Genomic DNA, 21,849 nt, shown 5'->3' on the forward strand with positions numbered 1-21,849 from the left:
ACTATTCAATTAACAAAATATATTTAAAAACAAATCTTGGACCATTTTCAAAGCAAAAGCCTGCCGTACACAATTTCAGACCTCCACCAGGAATTAGCAACTGATGTGCTGACATAGTACATGCATATTTACTTTTGTTATCCCCCCAAATGCACTGTTGCCATGGTAACTCATGTAGTGCCGCTGCTACCAAGAGACAGAAGTTCTTGGTGGCTATAAAGGAAAAAAAATTAAAAAGAGGAAGAAACAAAGAAAAAATAATCAATGAAAATTACTTTAAATGCAAAGCCGCTTTTATGAACCACCATGAGAAGGCTGCAAATTGTCTCGGGAAAATCTAGGGAAGGGGTAACACCATCAAGGAAATCCTTCATTTCAGCCCACGGGTCCCAAGTGTCCCTTTATGAGGAAAGAAATATTGCAAAGAACCCTACTGGCTATCTGTCAAATTGTTTGAGTAGCTTCATTAATGTTCACTTTATTTTATGTTCCATGAGGGAAGAGACCTTGAATGCTCTGATTAACATTGTAGGGCCAGCACCTGGTATAATACACAATACACTATAAGCACTTTAAAAATTATGAAACAAATGAGTAAATGGATGAGAGCAAATTTGAGGCAATGCCTACAAAACAGAGTTAAAGAAGACTCTGTGGGATAAAAAAAAAAATCAAGACTTATTAATTTTTAACGTATATTAAAAATAATATAGGGAGTTAATAAAATGCCAAATCCTGGGCCCTTCTCCAAATGATTTTGACTTTGTAAATCTAAGATATGCCTCAGGATCCTTTAGCATATGTTTATCATGTGTTAAGGAGGAGTCTGATGGATTTGATCTAGGAACTTCCCTTTCAACATATTTGGGGAGAATATTAAATTCTAAGTTAAAGGCTTTAAATTTGCTCTATTGCTGAACAACTTTGTAGAATCATATAGAATTCCCTGGTTACGGTTCTCTTCTCAGAAAGAAATAAAATAGAATTTCAATCATTTTCAAAATAGATGCAATCTAAAGTCCCCACCGAATTTCATTTAAAATAGCTCTGACTGCAATAGGGTCTTGCCCCCACCCCTCTTTTTAACCTTTGGGTTTTCCATAAGTTTTTTTTTTTCAAAAAAATTTTCCTGCTGTTGAACATAATATGACACTAATGACCTGAATTGCAAAAACAAAACAACTATGACGATTTTAGGAATATGTAAGTTTCAAACACAACAACAGCTAAGTTTCAGAAATTACATGAATGACTAATTTGATTAACGCAACTACCCTAGACCAAAATAAAATCTGTTGGAGCACCATTAGTAAACTTTCTTTACAAATTCTATTTATTGGGATCCCTGGGTGGCACTGAGGTTTAGCGCCTGCCTTTGGCCCAGGGCGCGATCCTGGAGACCCGGGATCGAATCCCACGTCGGGCTCCCGGTGCATGGAGCCTGCTTCTCCCTCTGCCTGTGTCTCTGCCTCTCTTTCTCTCTGTGTGTGTCTATCATAAATAAATAAAAACTAAAAAAAAAGACAAATTCTATTTATCAAATAACTGCCAAATCAACATTTTTAGCTTTTTACACATAGAAATACAGAACAATAGATTTATTTTCAAACAGATTTCCTTTGTTTTTCCCAAGAAGAGCACCTCTTCCTTACTCTGTTACCAAAACTGCAAAAGCAAGTTGTTATTGCTGGGCCTATTGAACTATTTTTGGTAGTAGGTCAAAAGATGGAAAGGAAGCTTGATTTCTGATGTTCTTATTGACTAGAATTCAAATAAACTATAAATTAAGTTAAAAAAGAAAGAAATGGGATCCCTGGGTGGCGCAGCGGTTTGGCGCCTGCCTTTGGCCCAGGGCGCGATCCTGGAGACCCAGGATCGAATCCCACGTCGGGCTCCCGGTGCATGGAGCCTGCTTCTCCCTCTGCCTATGTCTCTGCCTCTCTCTCTCTCTCTCTCTCTGTAACTATCATAAATAAATAAAAATTAAAAAAAAAAGAAAGAAATGCAGTTGAAATTCCAATCACTTTGTATTGCATTAATTAAAATACCATTGAAAACCCCTATCATCAGCTGTTGCTTTTGCTTGCAAAATAATTGTCCTTTTGCATCAAACTCTGCCCTCCATGTGCTCAAAGTTAAAGGTTTTGCAACTTGATCAGCTTCCAGACAAATTGGTCCAATCTCTTCTTTGTGGACTTGGCTGAGGGCCTGTTTCCTGTAACTACTGTTTTTCTATCCTTCTGCCTCCTTTCTTTGTTTCCTTTTCCTACCATCAGGGTCCTGAAGTTGCTGAACCACTATTTCCTGGTTTGGCTTATCTCGGTCATGAGCACTTCCCACTGGTCAGACACATTGCTAATGCAGCCAATGACCTCATAAACTGAATAAATCCGAAGATAAAAATGGATGTGCCAATTTAAAAGAGGTCAAGCAGCAAGTGGGAATCAAGTGTGAACAGCAAGCAGATGGTGATTGCATTTCAAAGAGACTAGTACTTCCAAAATACAGAGCTGCCAACATAATTACTATATTGTATTTAAAGAAAATACATTTATAAAGATTATGAATGTAAAGCTCATTTAAAATGTAAAGCACTTAAAAAAATAAAACATAAAGCTCTTTAAGCAGCCTTTATTTTATTTTTATTTGGAAGACTTTACTTATTTATTTACTTATTTATTTACAGAGCAGGGGAGGTACAGAGGGAGAGCGGGGGAAAGAATCCCAAGCAGGCTCCACACTAAACATGGAGGCCCAATGTGTGGCTCAATCTCAGGACCCTGAGGTCATGACCTGAGACAAAAACAAGAGTCAGACATTCAACTCATTAAGCCACCCAGGCATCCCAGTAGCTCTTTTAAATGAAAAGCAGATTTTTGAAAATTTAAGTCACAGTAGATTGACCAATGAATTTCCAGAATAATTTGATATCAAGGTGTATATATACTTAATGAATGCCCCCTGTCAAATGCCAAGGTTGTACCGATTGCTCTTACACACCTAATTCCTTGTAGTTCTAAAAACCAAGAGGCAAAATAAGTAGACTGTAACCAACGGCATTCCAGATAAAAAACAAAGGTTCAGCGATTACAGACTACTTTCCAAGGTTAAAGTTACAGGGTTGGTTGAGCCATCACTCAAATTGAGTTATCTTTAGGTTATATATTCCCTCTTTCAAAAAGTAACTAAATATGACAAGATAAGAAAGTTCAGAGTGACCAGAGAATATGGTAAAGACTCATGATCAATTGATTTTATCCCAACTTTGAAAGATGCAGTTCAATGTTAAGGAAGTATAGGTTAAAGATCATGAACAAAGATACAAAAATGGGGGCTTTTCATGTTGGTTGAATCCTGAGGACTCTGGCCAGGGAGTAAAACGTTAGTTGAAAGATCTAAGTTGGGCTGAGACAAAGGCTTTCAGAAAAATGTTACTGACGAACAGCTTTTGAGAGAAAAATCTAAATTTAATTATAAGTGTCATAATAATAATAGAGTCAATGTGGGTATTGCATGACTCATGAGTATGTTCATCCATTTGTCCATTAACTTGCTTGAGGCTTTATCCATTCTTGCTTTATATCAAAACAACTGTGACTCAGAGGGATGAATGGGACAGTGCAAGAAAATAAGCTGAGGGTGCCACTGTAGTGACAAGGGTAGTGGTATGGGTCTTTGCAGAAAGCTATGGTGACAGACACACACACAAAGAGGCACCTACTTAGATTTGGGGCACAGACGAGACTATTTTCTGACTGAGCAGAAGCTTGAAAGAGCAGCAGAAGGTGGATATATAAACAGAGGATGGGTACAGAGACAATGTACCAAGGGAAAGGAGAAGCAAATACAAACAAACAGAAATCCCACAAAGTAAACCTCTAAAGCATATCCAGATGCCCGAAGAACCCCAAGGTGTTGAGATGAATGGAACATAAGGCTATAAATGTATTTGGAGGTCATACTGAGGAACCTCTATTTTATTCTGTGAACAGTGGAGACCAAGAAACATAGGTCAATCTGAGGAGAAACCTGATCATATATTTGTTTTAGGAAGATGACTTAGGCTCATCTGGAAAATAGTTATTAGGGGCTGTGAAGGCAGGTGGGAAAATGGTGGCAATTGTGATGGGATCAGGGATGAGGAAGAAGGATAAAAGGATGTTCCTCCTAGAGATACTCTGAAAATGTGTACTTTTTTATTGTCACATTTAAGTGAAAAATAATGTGTGTGTGTGTGGGGGCAATTAAAAATACAATTTGATTATCTTCCCCCAAATGGTGCAACCCAATTTGTTTGTTAAACCAAATGGAGTGGATCATTGCACACCACCTCCACTCCCATCCCAATTAAATTAGAAGATCTCTTTCCTTGTTTCTGCTTCTGGAAAGATGTTTCTTTTCCCTATGGCCTGGAGGGAACTGGCCCTTCTTGAGCAGGCAAAGTGACCCTGGGCCTCTGGAGAAGCAGGATCTTTGACCTTGAGACTGCTGCAGCCTTTGAATCACTGTCAAGATGCGGCCGGGGTCCCCTAGAGAGAGACTCAGCAGAACCTTGGAAGGATGAGGAGGGATTTTTAATATGTTCAGAAATATTTATCAGTGCAGAAACTGAATGTTTAGAAGCCGCTGCAATGAAGATTAAATTGGAGCATTCAGGTTAATTGATGGCTAACATTTTACTGAAGACTTTAATACAGGACAGGGATCATTTTCGGTACTTTACGAAGACTTTATTTTATTTTGATAATTCTGTAAGTATTCTATCAGGGTCCAGGGAGAAATGGACCTGGACCTAGGATGCTCAGGGTCCAGGGAGAAAACACGTAGGATGCTTACTTAGGGCAATCCAAGGAGAGATCAATCAAGGGACTGTTTCAAATGTGTGCTTTAGAAACAGGGAAGCCAAAAGATGCACGCGGTATCCCTGGGGTAGAACAAAAGGGGCTCTGTTGCTACCAGTAGCACTGAAAGGGCAAAGAGAGGAAGTGGTAATTATACCAGCACATAGACAGGGGAGGGTGCAGGAGGCCATGTTATGGGAGCTGAGATCACAATGGAGCCATGCCAATGCCTTGACCTTGCAAGAGAACCAGAGCCAGTGGAAGAAACACTATATCAGCGAGAGTGCCAGAAAAACAAAAGGAAACAAAAAACAGTAAGATCGATCGATCTATCTATCTATCTATCTATCTATCTATCTATCTATCTATCATCTATCTATCTATCTCTGTTATTTTTTAAATCAGTTCATGTGATTATGAGAGTTGGAAAGTCCCAAATGGTTAGGGCAGACTGGCAGGCAGGAATCTCAGGCACAATTTCTACATTAGTCCTGAGATAGAAATCTTTCTTCTCTAAAAAAACCCTGTTTTTGCTCTAAAGGTCTTCAACTGACTGGATGAGGCCTACCTCCATTATGGAAGTCAATCTGAAGGGATCAGAAGTCAAGTGATATACATGCAAATCATGTCTACAAAATACCTTCACAACAATAGAGTGAGGTTGGAGCAAACAACTGGGCCTAGCCATACAGATACAGAGAATTTAACCAACCGGACTACCCAAACCTCTTTCTTATTAATGGATTTATCCGAGAGGCAAATGTGAAATAGTTTTAGACATCAGATTTTAGACAGTCCATTATGTTTCTCTACAATAAAGTGGGACTCACGGGTGACCAGTGATAACAAATAACAAATATCTTGAAAGTGATCTTTAAGATTTTTATTTTATTTTATTTTTTTAAGATTTTATTTATTTATTCATGAGAGACACAGAGAGAGAGAGAGAGAGAGAGAGGCAGAGACACAGGCGGAGGGGGAAGCAGGGTCCCTGTGGGGAGCACAACGCGGGACTCAATCCCTGGACCCTGGGGTCACGCCCTGAGCTGAAGACAGATGTTCAACCACTAAGCCCCCCAGGTGTCCCCCTACAGTGATTTTTTAAAAAAAGTTTTTATTTATTTGAGATTGAGAGCACAAGCGGGGATGGGGAGGGCGGTGGAGGAAGGGACAGAGGGGGTGGGAGAAGGCGACTCCCCCTTGAGCAGGGAGCTGAGATCCTGACCTGAGCTGAAGGCAGATGCTTAACCTACTGAGCCACCCTGATGGCCCATAAAGGTTTTTTTTTTTTTTTTTCTTTTTAAGGATGTTATTTTCTTTATTGGTATGACAGATGATAGCTACCTCAGCTACCTCATATTCCAGCTCGTTTCTCCCGATAGTTTCTCTGCCTGTTGAGCAACAGCGTTGTTTCCTAGCAGAAAGAAACTCTTAATACCCAAACTCTGCTGCTTGTATCTGAATAGGGATGTTAATTGCTCCAAGGTTTTAAGTTTCTTTGCCTGATCTGTTTTGTGTCATTTTCAAAGTCAAGTTACATCATTTTTTTTTTTCTCTTTGAAATGTCCTTATTACCTCATCAGCTTTATTTTGCACAAATTGAGAGTGGCACTTGCGACTCTAATTGCTTGATCTCTTCTTGGTACAGGGAGGGCAGGATGGGCTAAATGTTTTAGATACTGACTTCCAGGGTATAAACCTGTTATTTCCCAACTGCTTTTAGACCAGGGGCTGCCCCAGTTATCCTGTAAAAGACCACATGGTAAATATTTTAGGCCCTGAGGGCCATAGGGCCTAGTCACACCGCAATACTCGGCACTGTCACCGTAGTACTTAAGGAGCCACGGACAACATGGTCAAAAGTGGGAATGATTTTGTTCCCATTACATTTATTTATGAACTCTGGAATTTGAACTTCATATAATTAACCCTCTTTCCTTCACAAAAATTGAAAAATTGTAAAAACCGTTCTGAGCTCACAGGCTACACCATACACACAACAAGCAGTGTGTCAGGTTTGGCCCCTGGCTATAGTTTGCTGATCCTGGGCTTAGGGGAAAATCCTTTTATGAGACCCAAAAGGATATTTCCTAGAGGAGATGCATTGCATATGCTTTTTAATTTTTTAAACTGCTTTATTGAAGTATAATTGATATACATGAAATGCACATACTTAATGTATACAATTTGAAGAATTCACTGCTGGGGAAGCCAAAGATCAGATAGGAGCTGACATTTGTTGTGCATTTATTCTGTAAGGTATTTTATGTAGGTTTCCTCACTTAGTCTCTCGGATGCCTGAGGACACCCAAGTGTTTCCCTCTTCTTTCTATAATTGCTGTTGGCTTCACTGCAAAACTGAGCATGTCATTAAGTAAACAGACTGTGGAGAGAGCCTGTGGGTAGCACCTTCATCTGCTTTATGCAATCCACCAGAGTTGACTTTGGGATCCAGAGGCATCTTGGTCATGACTTTTACTCTTAATGAATAATGAATAAGGAAGTTCAGGCCAATGCAAATCGCTGCAGGAAAGTTACGTGCTTTATTTTCAAGTATTTCAAAAAGCAAGTCCCTAAAATAGTGGTTCTCAAACTGAGCCAAACAATCCTATCACCTGAAAAGACTCTGAAACTCCTAGCATCAAAGCCACCGCTCGAAACAATTACGTGAAACTCTTTGAGGGTGTCAGTTTTTAGAATTCTCTAGGATATTCAAATCTGTAAGAAAGGCTGAGAACTGCTGTTTTAAAACAAGGGTACTGCATTCAAAAGTACAGAATTATAGGTGTAAGATACATACGGATCGTACGAAGCACAAGCAGGCTGTGTGTGCGTATGTGTATACACAAGCGCGTGCACACGCACACACACACGAAAGACTGCCAAAGATATAACATGGTCTGTATTTTCCAGTGCAAAAGAAATTCACCAGATATTTTAATCCTTTATTTAAAAAAGTAATCCTTACCAATTGTCCCTATAGCGACTATGCAACTCCTTGGGGAATTCTTGCCAAAAATACAGTTCTGCGGTTAGAAAATCAGGGAAGAGAAAAGGGGTTTTCAATTCAAAAAAATCGCTTATATTATATATGCCTATCTACCTGTCTACCCAGTTATCTAATGAGAGATGAAGGAAGCGGAGCCTGGCTCTCTTGATTTGTGTATAACCCCACACCAGCTGATTTTTGAATCAGAAAATGTGTGGTAGCCAAATCAGTCTACAGGTAGACATTGCACTTTTATCCAAGGCTGCTGTGTCGGCTCAGAAAATGGGTAATGGTGTAATCAGACGTGTGCTTGGGAGGGAAGGTTACCAACGTGTGAGAGGGATGGATTCCCCACTTGTGAGGAGGTGATGAGCTCGAAGCAAAGCAGCAGTCAGGAGGTCATTACCTCCGTGCACATGGGAGCAGCTGAGGAATAAATGGCGAAGCTTCTGTAGAAATGGAAGATATTCAGTGAGGTTTTATAACTGACTGAATGTGAAAGACGGACTGCAAATGTCTCGGCCACTGGAGAAGTTGAGGCATATGGTTTAATTCTGTGATGGATGCCACGATGGCCTTTCCGCGCTGTGGTTTTGTTGACAACAATTAAGTATCTAAACGCTGTCGGATAGGCCAAGGTGAGTGTTTCTTTAATGATTTAGTGATCAAATTAAATAACCTTGTCCTAAGTGAAGCACAGTTAGGGCTGAGACTTACTTTGGAAAATCTTTGGACCCTCCAATTTATGTCAATAGATTTTTTTGCTTGAGACAGTTCATTTGGCGGGCGCCTGGGTAGCGCAGTTGTGGAGTGTCTGACTCTTGGCTTAGGCTGAGGTCATGACCTCAGGGTCCTGGGATAGAGCCCTGTGTTGGGCTCCATCCTCGGCAGGGGGTCAGTGTGGGATTCTCGTTCTTCCTCTTCCTCGTGTGTACACGCACTCTCTCGCAAAATAGATAAATCTTTAAAAAAAGATGATTCATTTAGTTTGCTGCAGGCTATGAGAAAATTCACATGACTTTCAAGAATCAGGCTGTAAACAGCCAACAAGTCATCGTATCCTGAAAAGGCTATTCTGAATAGAGAATATCCTTAATATTTAAGTATAAAATACTCTTAATATTTGGCAATAGACATCCATTGATTAGTCTTTTTATTATTTTTATTTTGGTAAGCAATTTTGAAATTGTTTTAAATGGTTTTAAATTTTTAAATTGTTGCTTTTAATTAACATTTTTTAAAATTTAAATTCAATTTGCCAACATCTAGTATAACACCCAGTGCTCATCCCGTCAAGTGCCCCCCTCAGTGCCTGTCACCCAGTCACCCCATCCCTCCCGCCCACCTCCCCTTCTGCAACCCTTTGTTTGTTTCCCAGAGTCAGGAGTCTCTCATGGTTTGTCTTCCTCTCTATTTTTTCCCACTCAGTTCCCCTCCTTTCCTTTATGCTCCCTTTCACTATTTCTTATATCCCACATGTGAGTAATAGTATATATTTGTCTTTCTCTGACTGACTTATTTCACCCAGCATAATACCCTCCAGTTCCATCCATCCATGTTGATGGCTAAGAAATCCACACACACACACACACACACACACACACACACACATCTCATATCTTCTTTATCCATCATCTGTCTTCATTCATTCAGCATCAGCTCCTTCCACAGTTTGGCTATCGTGGCCATTGCTGCTAGAAACATCAGAGTGCAGGTGTCCCGGCGTTTCACTGCATCTGTATCTTTGGGTAAATCCCCAACAGTGCAATTGCTGGGTCGTAGGGCAGGTCTATTTTTAACTCTTTGAGGAACCTCTGCACAGTTTCCCAGAGTGGCTGCACCAGATCCCATTCCCACCAACAGTGCAGGAGGGTTCCCCTTTTCTCCACATCCTCTCCAACATCTGTTGTTTCCTGTCTTGTTAATTTTCCCCATTCTCACTGGTGTGAGGTGGGATCTCATTGTGGTTTTGATTTGTATTTCCCCAATGGCCAGTGATGCGGAGCATTTCCTCATGTGCGTGTTGGCCATGTCTAGGTCTTCCTCTGTGAGATTTCTGTTCATGTCTTCTGCCCATTTCTTGACTGGATTTTTTTTTTTTTTAATTAAGAGTCTACTTTAGTCCTGTCTTTTCTTTTCTTTTTCTTTCTTTCTACATAGCCTCCATGCTTGGTGTGGAACCCAATGCAACGCTTGAACTTACAACCTTGAGGACAAGACCTGAGCTGAAATAGTCAGACCCTTAACTGATTGAGCCATCCAAGTACTCCTTTAGTCCCTAGTTTAAAGATTTTTTTATTGAGGCATAACCTGTATACAATGAAATGTACAGATTCTAAGTATAATTTAATGAGTGTTGGCAAATGAATACTTCCACATAATCACCACTTAAACTAATATTTAGAACATTCCCAACAACATCATTCTCTGTTACAGTCAGTCTTACTCTCTCTCACCATTATGCTATTTGATATCAATAAGCAGTTCATGATTAAAAAAATAATATTTTAAACTTTATATATCAAATAGTATAACAGCTCCATATAAGTTAAAATATGATAAAGGTTTGGAAAATTTTACTTAAAAACTAAAATATGAAAAACTTATTTATCTAGGATAATGGAAGCATCAATTACTCCATTAATAAATCGATATAGTATTAATATATGCAGGATGATACAGGCATGTATTTTAGCACATCTTGAAGGAAGAGTTATGTTGAGGCCAACATACTAATAACAACAACAAAGAACCCAGATATTCTCTTTGGGTTGTCTACACATTTGAGTACTTCCAAAAGCTCACTTATTTTAAGATGGGCAGTTTATTTCCACGGACTCTAGTTAAAGGTTTGGTGTTTAACTTCAGTCTCCTGTTATGAGGAATTTTATCGTTCTTATTGCCTATGCAAGTTTACTATAAAGGAAAACGTTAATTCTTAAATAATTTCAAGTGATCTCCAGGTTTGATTTTGCCAGAAGCACTGCACAATAAAATATAAAATCCAAAAGGTAACACTTACGACATGATCTATCCTCCATCTGACATGCCCCTACTTGCCGACTGCTCCTCATGTTAGGGCTGCATTATAGATAACTTTGGTCTCCAGTCACTTAGGGAAAGAGGTGGTAAACAAGTATGTGAGAAACATGAATAGCTCTGTATAATCTAGAAGCATTCTAGATTATTGAATTCTTACAGAATTCTTGCAAGTGGAGATGGACTGCAAGATTTCTGATAGGCAAAAGTTTGCTTTTGATTAAAAGTGGGTACTCAGTAACAGTATATGATGATCTCCTTTCTTCCTGCCTGGATCCATTATTTTTCCTCTAGCCCTCCTTTGTTCTAAAAAATAGAAAGTCTTGCTACTGAAATTTTCTGTTTGCTTTCTGTCTCCTCCTAGTTTTATAGGCTTTTTGAGGCAAAGGCCATAATTTATTCAGAGTCCTCCACCTAATACATAGGATTCAGCACTTGGTACACTGGACACACTATATTGTGCCATACACAAGCCCTTCCCTTGTCTTCCCCCCCCAAAAAAACAAAACAACTCAAGAAAAACAGAGCTCTGTATTATATTGCAACAGCTAAGGGTATTTTGAAAAGAAGTTTACTAAAAGCCAGATATGAAAGTCATTTCCAAATGAAAGGTGGTGAGTAACCAAAGGCACAAAAGGATCAAAGGCTTAGAGAGTTATAGTGGTTGGTTTGAAAATAAAGGAATCTTTAGCCAAAAAAGACCAGACGGCTGGAAAGATGGAAACATGAATATTATGAGTAAGAAGAAAACATTGTTCATGGGCATGCGACTTAGATAGCCACACAGGGCTCCATGCTTGGCTTAATGATCTGTTGACACTACCTTGAATTTCTTAATACGTTTTGAACAAGAATCCCCACAGTTTCAGTTTTTACTGAGCTTTATAAATTATGTAGCCGGCCCAAAGGTTTTGTAGGGTGTTGGAGAATTGATTCCACTCTTATCTTCAGCAATTCTTCAATAGCTTTAAGATTTCAAAATATCATATATATGTATATGGACATGTGTACCTTTAAAGCAATGTCTACTCCTTCTATGAAATTATTAAGACTTGAGAAACATATAAAAAGCCCCCAAATTCCCAGAACTTCAACACTTATGAGCTGATATTAAAATTTTTTTAATATACTCATCATGTCCACTTTCTATGTACTTTTCTCTAAAAAGTTAAAATGATTCTCAAACACACCCTCCCACATACACACTTTTCTTTTTTCCTTAGTCTTATACCATAATTACTTTCACAACATTATGCTTAAATGGCTAAATGATAATCCAACCATATGGACATAATATTATTTAACTTTCGCAATCATAATGTTTCAATATTCATTTGATTTAACTGTTATTTTTCTACCCCAGTCATTAAACCTGCCTTTGGAAGCATGTGAGACTTAGAATAAATAACAAGAAAGAATATTGAAAATTGGATTTCCCAAAGAATTAAGGTACATTTTTCCCTATGTGTATAATGAAATATTCATGAAGTAGCATGACCTACTTTTCACTAGGTATTTGTAACATTATTTGATTGTTTTTAAAAGGACATTGATATCTGTGCTTCTCTAAGTGGCATTCCTAGACCAGGTCTCCATAGTTTCATGTGAATCTCAAACGCACTTTCAACAGAATCATTTAGGAAATTGCTTTAGCAACTATTTTGTCATGTTTTTTGGAGACCTGAATTTGTTTTCCTCCAAGGCTGTCAGAGGACAGGGGCAAGATTATAAATAAAACTAGTATGACAACTGCCTATTCACTGTGAAATACAGTAAGTGCACTACAGCTTCATCGTATAGCCTTTGTAACAGCTCACATGCTGGCCATTACCAAATGAAGTCACTTTTTGTTTTAAGGAATAGAATGTCAGTCAAAGTCCAAGGAATTTTTTGAGAAGTGGATCCTTTTGATTTAAGGTTTGGGCCCTAGACCAAATTCAACATTCTCAGGTCAGATTAAACTTATCTTTGGGTACAGTAGGAAATTAGGGCTCAAATGTGGAATTAAAAAAAAATAAGAATAGTCCAATAAGGGACGCCTGGGTCGCTCAGCGGTTGAGCGTCTGCCTTTGGCTCAGGGCGTGATCTTGTGGTCCTGGGATCGAGTCCCGCATCAGGCTCTTTGTGGGGAGCCTGCTTCTCCCTCTGCCTGTATCTCCTCCTCTCTCTCTATGTCTCTCATGAGTATTTTTCTTTTAAAAGGAATAGTCCAATAAGAACTATTTAGAGACACTGATACACTTTTCTCTGTAAATCAAGCAGATGGCCTTTTGTCATTATTGTAACTGCATTCTCACTACTGCATCATGATACCGAACATTCATAAGTCATTTCAAAGAGCACAGAGTCTGTGTAGTGTTTTCTATTAAATAATATGGAAATTCAATTGACAAGTTGTGTATTGGCTGATTTTGTCAAGACCTATTCTGCAGAGAGTATGCTAGTTGACTCTTATTTCCACTATCATTATACTACACAACCTGAAAGAAGACTAATTGGGGCTCTTGCTGTATGCCAAGGGCTACTCTATTGTCTGCATTCAGTGTTTCATTCAATTCTCATAAGTTTTCTAAGAGGTAGGCATTATTTTCACTCCAGTTTTAGAAGCAAGGACCTCAGATTTAGAAACATATTAGAACTTGTTCAAGTTTATATAGCTATTAAGTTGTGGAGCTGGGTTTGAGTAATGTTGGTAATCTGAAATTATAGTTTGTTTTTAAGATTTTACATATTTGTTCATGAGAGACACAGAGAGGGTGGAGAGGGGGAGGGGGGGGGGCAAAGACACAGGCAGAGGGAGAAGCAGGCTCCCTGCAAGGAGCCCGATGTGGGACTCGATCCTGGACCTTGGGACCACGTCCTGAGCTGAAAGCAGACGCTCAACTGCTGAGCCAGCCAGGTGTCATATGGTCCCTTTTTATTAATGATCATGCTGATGTTTGCTTAAACTTTCCAAATTTCCTCAAGGCTAATGTCTTATATAACTAACATGTCATCAAAACCAAGAGATTAACACTGGCATGAAAATACTAACTAGACTATAGAACTTACTTGGATATCAGCCATTTTTATATGTATTATTGAGTGTCTGTATATGTGTGTATGGCATTTTATCACACCTTAAGATGTGTGCAAACACCACTGAAATCTGCTTAACATTTCACTTCTGGGAGAGTACCAACTTGTACCTAGGAACTAATTCAGTCATGTGAAACCCAACTATGGAAGTAAATCAGGATAAGACTTACAAGGCTGGAGTTAGCTTGAAAAGCCTGAGCAGGCATCCACAGAGGAGAGAATCTAGAGATGAATCAAACAAAGTCCTTTAAAAAAGGTGAGGTGTCTCAAGGAAATGACATCAGATGACAAGTGTAAGGAGACAGAAGTAGGATTCAAAACAGGGAACAGATCCAAGGGGCAGGAATTTGCAGAATGTGGTTGATGGTAGTACAAGAGTTTTAAGCTATTGTCAAAATGGAGGTCGTTATTTTTAATGTTTTTTTTTTTCTTTCTCGTAAGTGTGCACAATTAATGTAAATGGGTAGGATGAGCCCAAAGGAGTAGGGTTGTGATGGAAAGCTTTGATTTCAAATAAACTGTAAAATTGATAGAAAATGTGTTCCAAAACCTGAAACAAGAAAAATAGTATCATTCTTGCATTACAGAGTTCATTCTCTTATCTACTGACAATGTGCTACTTGATGATGGCACCGGTACCTGTTTCTTCCAAGGTGTGACTGAGCCCTGGTTCTATCTGTTATTGAAGGTCAGGGAGGGTTAGCTGGGGAACAGTGAATTGGCAATGGCCAAACTCAGCAATGAAAGTATTGACTCTGCATGCATTGCATGGATGAACATTTGTCAGGATTATCTAGCCACTTTTGATGAAAAAAGAAGACAAACAAAAGAAACAAAAGCAAACAATAAACCTTACAAATATGTCAAAAACTTTTTTTATGTCATTTGTAAGTGGAATGTTTTCCCTTCACTGTCCCAATTTCTTTTTTTTCAAGATTTTTTATTTATTTGACAGAGAGAGGACAAGCAGGAGGAGTAGCAGAGAGAAAGGGAGAAGCAGGCTCCCCACTGAGCAGGGAGCCCCACGTGGGGCTCTATTCCAGGATCCTAGGTTCACAACCCAAGCCAAAGGCCGATGCCTAACCAACTGAGCCACCCAGGAGCCACAAATTGGAGCATCTTAAATGTGATTTCTGGTTTTATCATAAAACTCTAATCAGCACAATTGGAAAACCATTAAAGGAACTCTGAATCATTTGGAAGAAGGGACAATGCATATTTATTCACAAAGTATATACTTCGAAACCAAGAAAGTCTGTCAAATGATCTTACTGGGAGAGCACAGGCTGCTAATCTCATCACTCTAACAAATGTAAGCATTCTACAGTTAGTTTTCTCCCACCAAACCCTGTCAATATATATGCATGATTTGAACACTGGTGGACTCCTCACATGGATGCAAATGTGTGTTATTATTGGGATGTATGTTTCCTTCCTTATTATTTTCATCAATGTCATAATTGCCATCATAAATAGGATGGTTTCTAGTAGGCCCAGACTGTAGCACACTTTGTGAATAAATATGCATTTTCCTTTCTTCCAAATGATTCGGAGTTCCTTTAATGTAGCACAAAATAAAGCAAACATTTGGGGGAATTTGCAGGATCCAGTAGACATAGTTGATTAGTTGGATCCACAGCCCCGTGTCAGTTACTGCAATTTTCCTCCTACACTTAATGTGTTCCTACTGTGATGGTTTTCCAATTGTGCTGATTAGAGTTTTATGATAAAACCAGAAATCACATTTAAAATGCTCTAATTTGGGGCTCCTGGGTGGCTCAGTTGGTTAGACATCGGACTTTGGCTTGGGTCATGAACCTAGGATCCTGGAATAGAGCCCCACGTGGGGCTCCCTGCTCAGTGGGGAGCCTGCTTCTTCCTCTACCCCTTCCCCCTGCTAGTGCTGTCTCGCTCTTTTTCTGTCAAGTAAATAAATAAGATCTTTTAAAAAATGCTCTCATTTGCTATAGCTTTGAAGGAAAAGCCAACTATTGTGGAATTTATTTGTGAAATATTCCCAATCCATCTACTGCTAAAATCAAAGATGCCACGATTCTATCAGGTTGTTCCAGTAATAGGGGCTTAGTACAGAGGAAGTCACAAAGAAGTGAGGGGAGACATCATTTTGGCTCTTGTCTAAGTGAAGATACTGAACAAGCAAACATTTAATATCCACTCTGAGCAATTTTAAAATCAGTAAAATATGTCCACCCTCCAAACAATTCTGGATAGCAGTAAGGACTGAATAGGCAATAGATGTGAGACAGATTTGTAATTTGCAAAAGGTGATAAATGATCATTTCTGTAATAGTCAGCCAATAATGGTTTTCAGTAACTGAATAACCCAAGTACATATTCCTCTGGCCTTTTTATGTCTGAACAAATTCTGTCACAAGAAAATGAATCCATTTCCACATGGTTCATGGATTGCCCCTTTCCTGCACACCTTATAAAACAGCGTCCTTCTTTGTTGGTTAATTAATATTTGAAAATTTTTCCAGAACCCTTAGAAGAAACATCAGATGTACTTAATTTGTAGTTAAGGCACTTAATATAGCGTAAAATATTGTGAATATTGCATAACCATTTATTTGCAAATCTATTTCAAAGTTGGTGAATAAATAACACAAAACAGTGGTTTAGAATCGCAGAGCAATGGTGTCTGAAGTGATCCTTAGTACAGCCAAGAATTGCTTAGCCGCACGGTTGACACTTAAAATATGTCAGTATGTGTGTTAAGTGCATTTGATACAATAATGAGCAGGATAGGACCTCTGACTTCTAGCAGCTTACATTCTAATGAAAAGTCAGAGGTTTAGAAAACAAGTGAAGTCAAATTTTGGCCTAACGATGATCATATTTCAAAACTTTCAATTACTATAGAGGCAATTAACATCTCGGATGTTCATCTTATTTTATTTTTGCTGTTTGATGCAAAAATGTTCTATAAAACCTGGTTCCATTAAGACAATTTCAAATACATAAGAAAAAATGCAGTCTTCATGGGAATTATTAATAAAATATATAGACATTATTTTTTTTTAGTTATAGATTCACTCTTTGTTCTTTCGCTCTTTCAACTCTGACTGTCTCATTAATAATATTGATTTTGCCAACTTGTGCTTTACTGGTATCAATTTGATACTTGCATGCAGAAGACTGTGGCATTGTTATACATTTACACTTGAAAGGTGATATTTATCCATTATTTAATAGCTATCTGTTGTATCTTTCTCCTCCAAAGTATGCAAGAAATAGGCCATAGAATCTTTTATTATGATCAATGCTAATGTTATAAAGTAGAGGAAAAATAAAGCAATAGACTGGAAGTGGAACAAGTAAGCCAGATTTCTGGATGGGGACACATTAACGCAAAATTCAGTTAATGTTCATAAAACACGCCTGCCAGGCACTGTTGTTTACTTCATGTCATAGAAGCTGCATAAAAATTTTTGAGATGAATATTTCTATTCTCTTACAATATGGAGCCTGAGGATGAGAAATTTTAAGCATTTCATCCCCAGAATGGAAATAAAACCACAGTTCAGTTTTCCAAGGTAAATGTTCTATTTTAATATGTTTTGACCTATTGTAAAGGGAGTTGGCATTAATAAAACAATCTGGAAAATTCTAATAGAGTCTTTCTAATTTAAATATTTAAGATGCTTTTTTTAAATAATGAAATTACCTCATTTTAATAGTGATTGAGCATACCTTTTTTTATTTGACTTTAAGAAACTCATTTTTTTTAAAGTTTTTATCACAATTCCAGTTACCGTACAGTATAATATTAGTTTCAGGTGTACAATATAGTGATTCAACACTTTCATACAACACCCAGTGCCCATCACAAGCACATTCCTTAATGCCTATCACCCATTTCACCTATACCATCACCTCCATCGCCCCTGGAAACCGTTGCTTGTTCTCTATAGTTAGGAGTGATTCTTGGGTTGCCTCTCACTCTCGTTCTTTTCCCTTTGCCCCTTTATTTTGTTTCTTAAATTTCACATATGAATGAAATAAAATGGCATTTGTCTTTTTCTGACTGACTTGTTTCGCTTAGCATAATACTCTAGCTCTGCCCATGTCACTGCAAATGGCAAGGATTTCATTCAAAAAAGAATGAACGACCGGCTGAGTAATATCCCATTACACACACACACACACACACACACACACACACACACACCCCACTTCTTCTTCATCTATTCATCAGCCGATGGACACTTAGCTCTTTCCATATTTGGCTATTGTAAGTAATGCTGCCGTAGTATCGGGGTGCATGTATTCCTTTTGTATTCTTTGGGTAGATACCTAATAGTGGAATTGCTAGATTGTAGAGTAGCTCTATTTTTGGCTTTCTGAGGAAACTCCATACTGTTTTCAAGTGGCTGCACAAGTTTGCATGCCCACCAGCAGTTAATGAGGGCTCCCCTTTCTTCACACCCTTGCCAATACCTGCTGTTTCTTGTGTTGAGTTTAGCCATTTTGACAGGCATGAGGTAGTATCTCACTGTAGTTTTCACTTCTGTTTCCCTGACGAAGAGTGATGCTGAGTATTTTTTACATGTGTTTATCAGCCATCTGGATATCTTCCTTGGAAAAATGTCTATTCATGTCTTCTTCCCATTTTTAATGGCATTAATTGTTTTTGAGTGTTTAGTTTTATAGGTTCTTTATGGATTTATCAGATCTATCATTTGCAAATATCTTATCCCCTTCTCTAGGTTGCCTTTTATTATTTCCCTTGATGTGCAGAAACTTTTTATTTTGATGAAATCCCAATAGTTTATTTTTGTTTTTGTTTCCCTTGTCTCAGGAGATCTATCTAGAAAGAAGGTGCTACAGCTGAAGTCAAAGAGGTTACTGCCTGTGTTCTCCTCTAGGATTTTTATGATTTCAGGTCTCATATTTAGGTTTGTGTGTGTGTGTGTGTGTGTGTGTGTTTAAGATTTTATTTATCCATTAGAGAGAGAGAGAGAGAGGAGAGAATGAACTAGCAGGGAGAGCAGCAGAGGGAGAGGGAGAGGGAGGCTCTCTGCTGAGCAGGGAGCCTGATGCAGGGTTTGATCCCAGGACCCTGGCTGGGATCATGATCTGAGCCAAAAGCAGACGTTTAACTGACTGAGCCACCCAAGTGCCCCCAGATTTAGGTCTTTAATCCATTTAAAATTTGTGTAGGATGTAAGAAAATAGTTCGGTTTTCCCAACATCATTTGTTAAAGAGACCATCTTTCTCCCATTGGATATTCATTTCTGTTTTTTTTTATATTAATTGCCTATATAGTTGTGGGTTCATTTCTGGGTTTTCTATTCTTTTTCATTGACCTATATGTCTAGTTTTATGTCAGTACCATACTGTTTTGATCACTACAGCTTTGTAACATTAAAGCCCAGAATTACGATGCTTCCAGCTTTGCTTTCCTTTGTCAAGGTTGCTTCGTCTATTCAAGATCTTTTGTGGTTCTATACAAATTTTAGAATTGTTTGTTGTAGCTCTGAAAAATGCTACTGATGTTTTGACAGGGATCGTATTAAATGTCTAGATTGCTTTGGGTGACATAACATGTTAACGGTATTTGTTCTTCCAATCCATGTGCATGAAATGTCTCTCCCTTCTTTTGGGTCATCATCTTCAGTTTCTTTCATCAATGTTTTAAAGTTTTCAGAGTACAGATATTTCATCTCCATGGCTAGGTTTATTCCTAAGTAGCTTATTGTTTTTGGCCCAATTGTAAATGAGACCAATTCCTTAATTTCCCTTTCTACTGCTTCATTATTTGGTGTATAGAAAGGAAACATTTCTGTACATTGGTTTTGTATCCTGCAACCTTAGTGAATTCATGTGTCAGTTCCAGGAGATTTTTGGTGGAATCTCTTGGGTTTTCCATATAGTGTATCATGTCATCAGCAAATAGTGAAAAATTTTACTTCTTCCCTGACAATTTGATGCCTTTTATTTCTTTTTGTGGTCTGAATGCTGAGGCTAGACTTCCCATATTATGTTACATGTTGGTGGTGAGAATGGACACCCCTGTCTTGCTCCTGACCTAAAAGCTCTCAGTTTTTCCTCTTTTAGGATGATAATAGGTGTGGGTTTTTCCTATATAGCCTTTATTATGTTGAAGTATGTTCCCTCCAAACCTACTTTGTTAAAGGTTTTTATCGAGAATGGATGTTGTGCTTGGTCAAATGTTTTTTCTGCATCTATTGAAAGGATCATATAGTTCTTCTCCTTTCTTTTATTAATGTGACAAATCATGCTGATTGAATTTAAACATTGAGCCACCCTTACAGCTTCCTTACAGCAAGAAGGAATAAGTCCTTCTTGATCATGGTGAATGATTTTTTTAATGTATTGCTGGATTTGGTTTGCTAGCGTATTATTGAGAATTCTTATATCTGTGTTCATCAGGGATATTGGCCTGCAGTTCTCTTTCTTAGTGGAGTCTTTGTCTGGTTTTGGTGTCAGGGCAGTTTTGGTCTCATCAAATGATTTTGGAAGTTTCCTTTCCAAAAGGAAATCTATTTTTTTTTTAATAGATTGAGAAGAATGGGTATTAACTCTTTAAATGTTTAGTAGAATTCACCTGTGAAGCCATCTGGCCCTGTATTTCTGTTTGTTGGAGATGTCTTCATTACTAATTTAACTTCTTTTCTGGTTATCATTCTGATCAAGTTGTCTTTTTTTCTTCCTGTTTCAGTTTTGGTAATTTATATGTTTCTAGGAATTTATCTATTTCTTTCAGGTTGTCCAATTTGTTGGCATGTAGTTTTTCATAATGGTCTCTTGTAATTATTTGTATTTTTGCATTGTTTGTTGTTACTTCCCCTTTCATTTATGATTTTATTTGAGTCATTTCTCTTTTATTTTTGATGTCTAGCTAGAGGTGTATCAATTTTATTAATTTTTTTTTCAAAGAACCAGCTCCTGGTTTCATTGATCTCTTCTATTGTTTTTTTTTTTTTTTTTTTTAAATTTCAATATCACTTATTTCTGTTTTTATCTTTATTCCCTTCATTCTGCTGGCTTTGTTCTTTTCTAACTCCTTTAGGTATAAGATCAGGTTGCTTATTTGAGATTGTTCTTGCTTCTTAAGGTAGGCCTGTATTATTATAAACATTCCTCTTAGGGCCACTTTTGCTGCATCACCAAGGTTTTGGACTACTGTGTTTTCACTTTCATTTGTTTCTGTGTACTTTTTAAATTCCTTCTTTGAGTTCCTGGTTGACTTATTAATTGTTTAGTGGCATGTTGTTTAACCTCCAAAGACCAAATGTTTTCTTGTGTCTGACTTCTTTCTCGTTGCATAGCTCTGTGGTCAGAAAAGATGCATGGAATGACTTCAGTGCTTTTGTATTTGTTAAGGCCTGATTTGTGATCTAATATGTGATCTATCCTGAAGAATATCTTCTCAGCACCTAAAAGAATGTGTATTCTGCTGTTTTATGATGGAATGTTAAGAATTTATCTGTTAAGTCCATCTGGTCCAGTATGTCATTCAAAGCCATTGTTTCTGTTGATTTTCTGGTTAGATGATCTGCTTAGAGTGATGTAAGTGGGATGTTAAAGTCTCCATTATTACTGGATTATTAACAATGAGTTCCTTTATGTCTGTTAGTAATTGTTTTATGTATTTGACTGCTCTTATATTTGGGTGCAGAATTATAATTGTTACATCTTCTTATTGGATATTCCCTTTCTTATGATATACTGCTCTTCTTTTTCTCCTGTTGCTATATTTGTTTTAAAGCATAGTTTAAAGCCCTAGTTTAGGGCAGCCCGGGTGGCTCAGCAGTTTAGCACCACCTTTAGCGCAAGGCGTGATCCTGGAGACCCCAGATTGACTCCCACATCAGGCTCCCTTCATGGAGCCTGCTTTTCCCTCTGCCTGTGTC

At 38.1% G+C, this 21,849-nt stretch overlaps 1 long non-coding RNA gene across 1 annotated transcript; it reads left to right on the forward strand.

The window, feature by feature from the left end:
- The first annotated feature begins 5,062 nt into the window (after window positions 1-5,062).
- LOC140624404 (uncharacterized) lies at window positions 5,063-14,804 on the forward strand. Its single transcript, XR_012023880.1, has 3 exons — window positions 5,063-5,155; window positions 12,233-12,318; window positions 14,535-14,804. It is a non-coding gene; the product is annotated as an uncharacterized lncRNA (long non-coding RNA).
- The last annotated feature ends 7,045 nt before the right edge of the window (window positions 14,805-21,849 follow it).

Source organism: Canis lupus, chromosome 3 (genome assembly GCF_048164855.1).
Source record: "Canis lupus baileyi chromosome 3, mCanLup2.hap1, whole genome shotgun sequence".
In the NCBI taxonomy this organism is placed as follows: domain Eukaryota; kingdom Metazoa; phylum Chordata; class Mammalia; order Carnivora; family Canidae; genus Canis; species Canis lupus.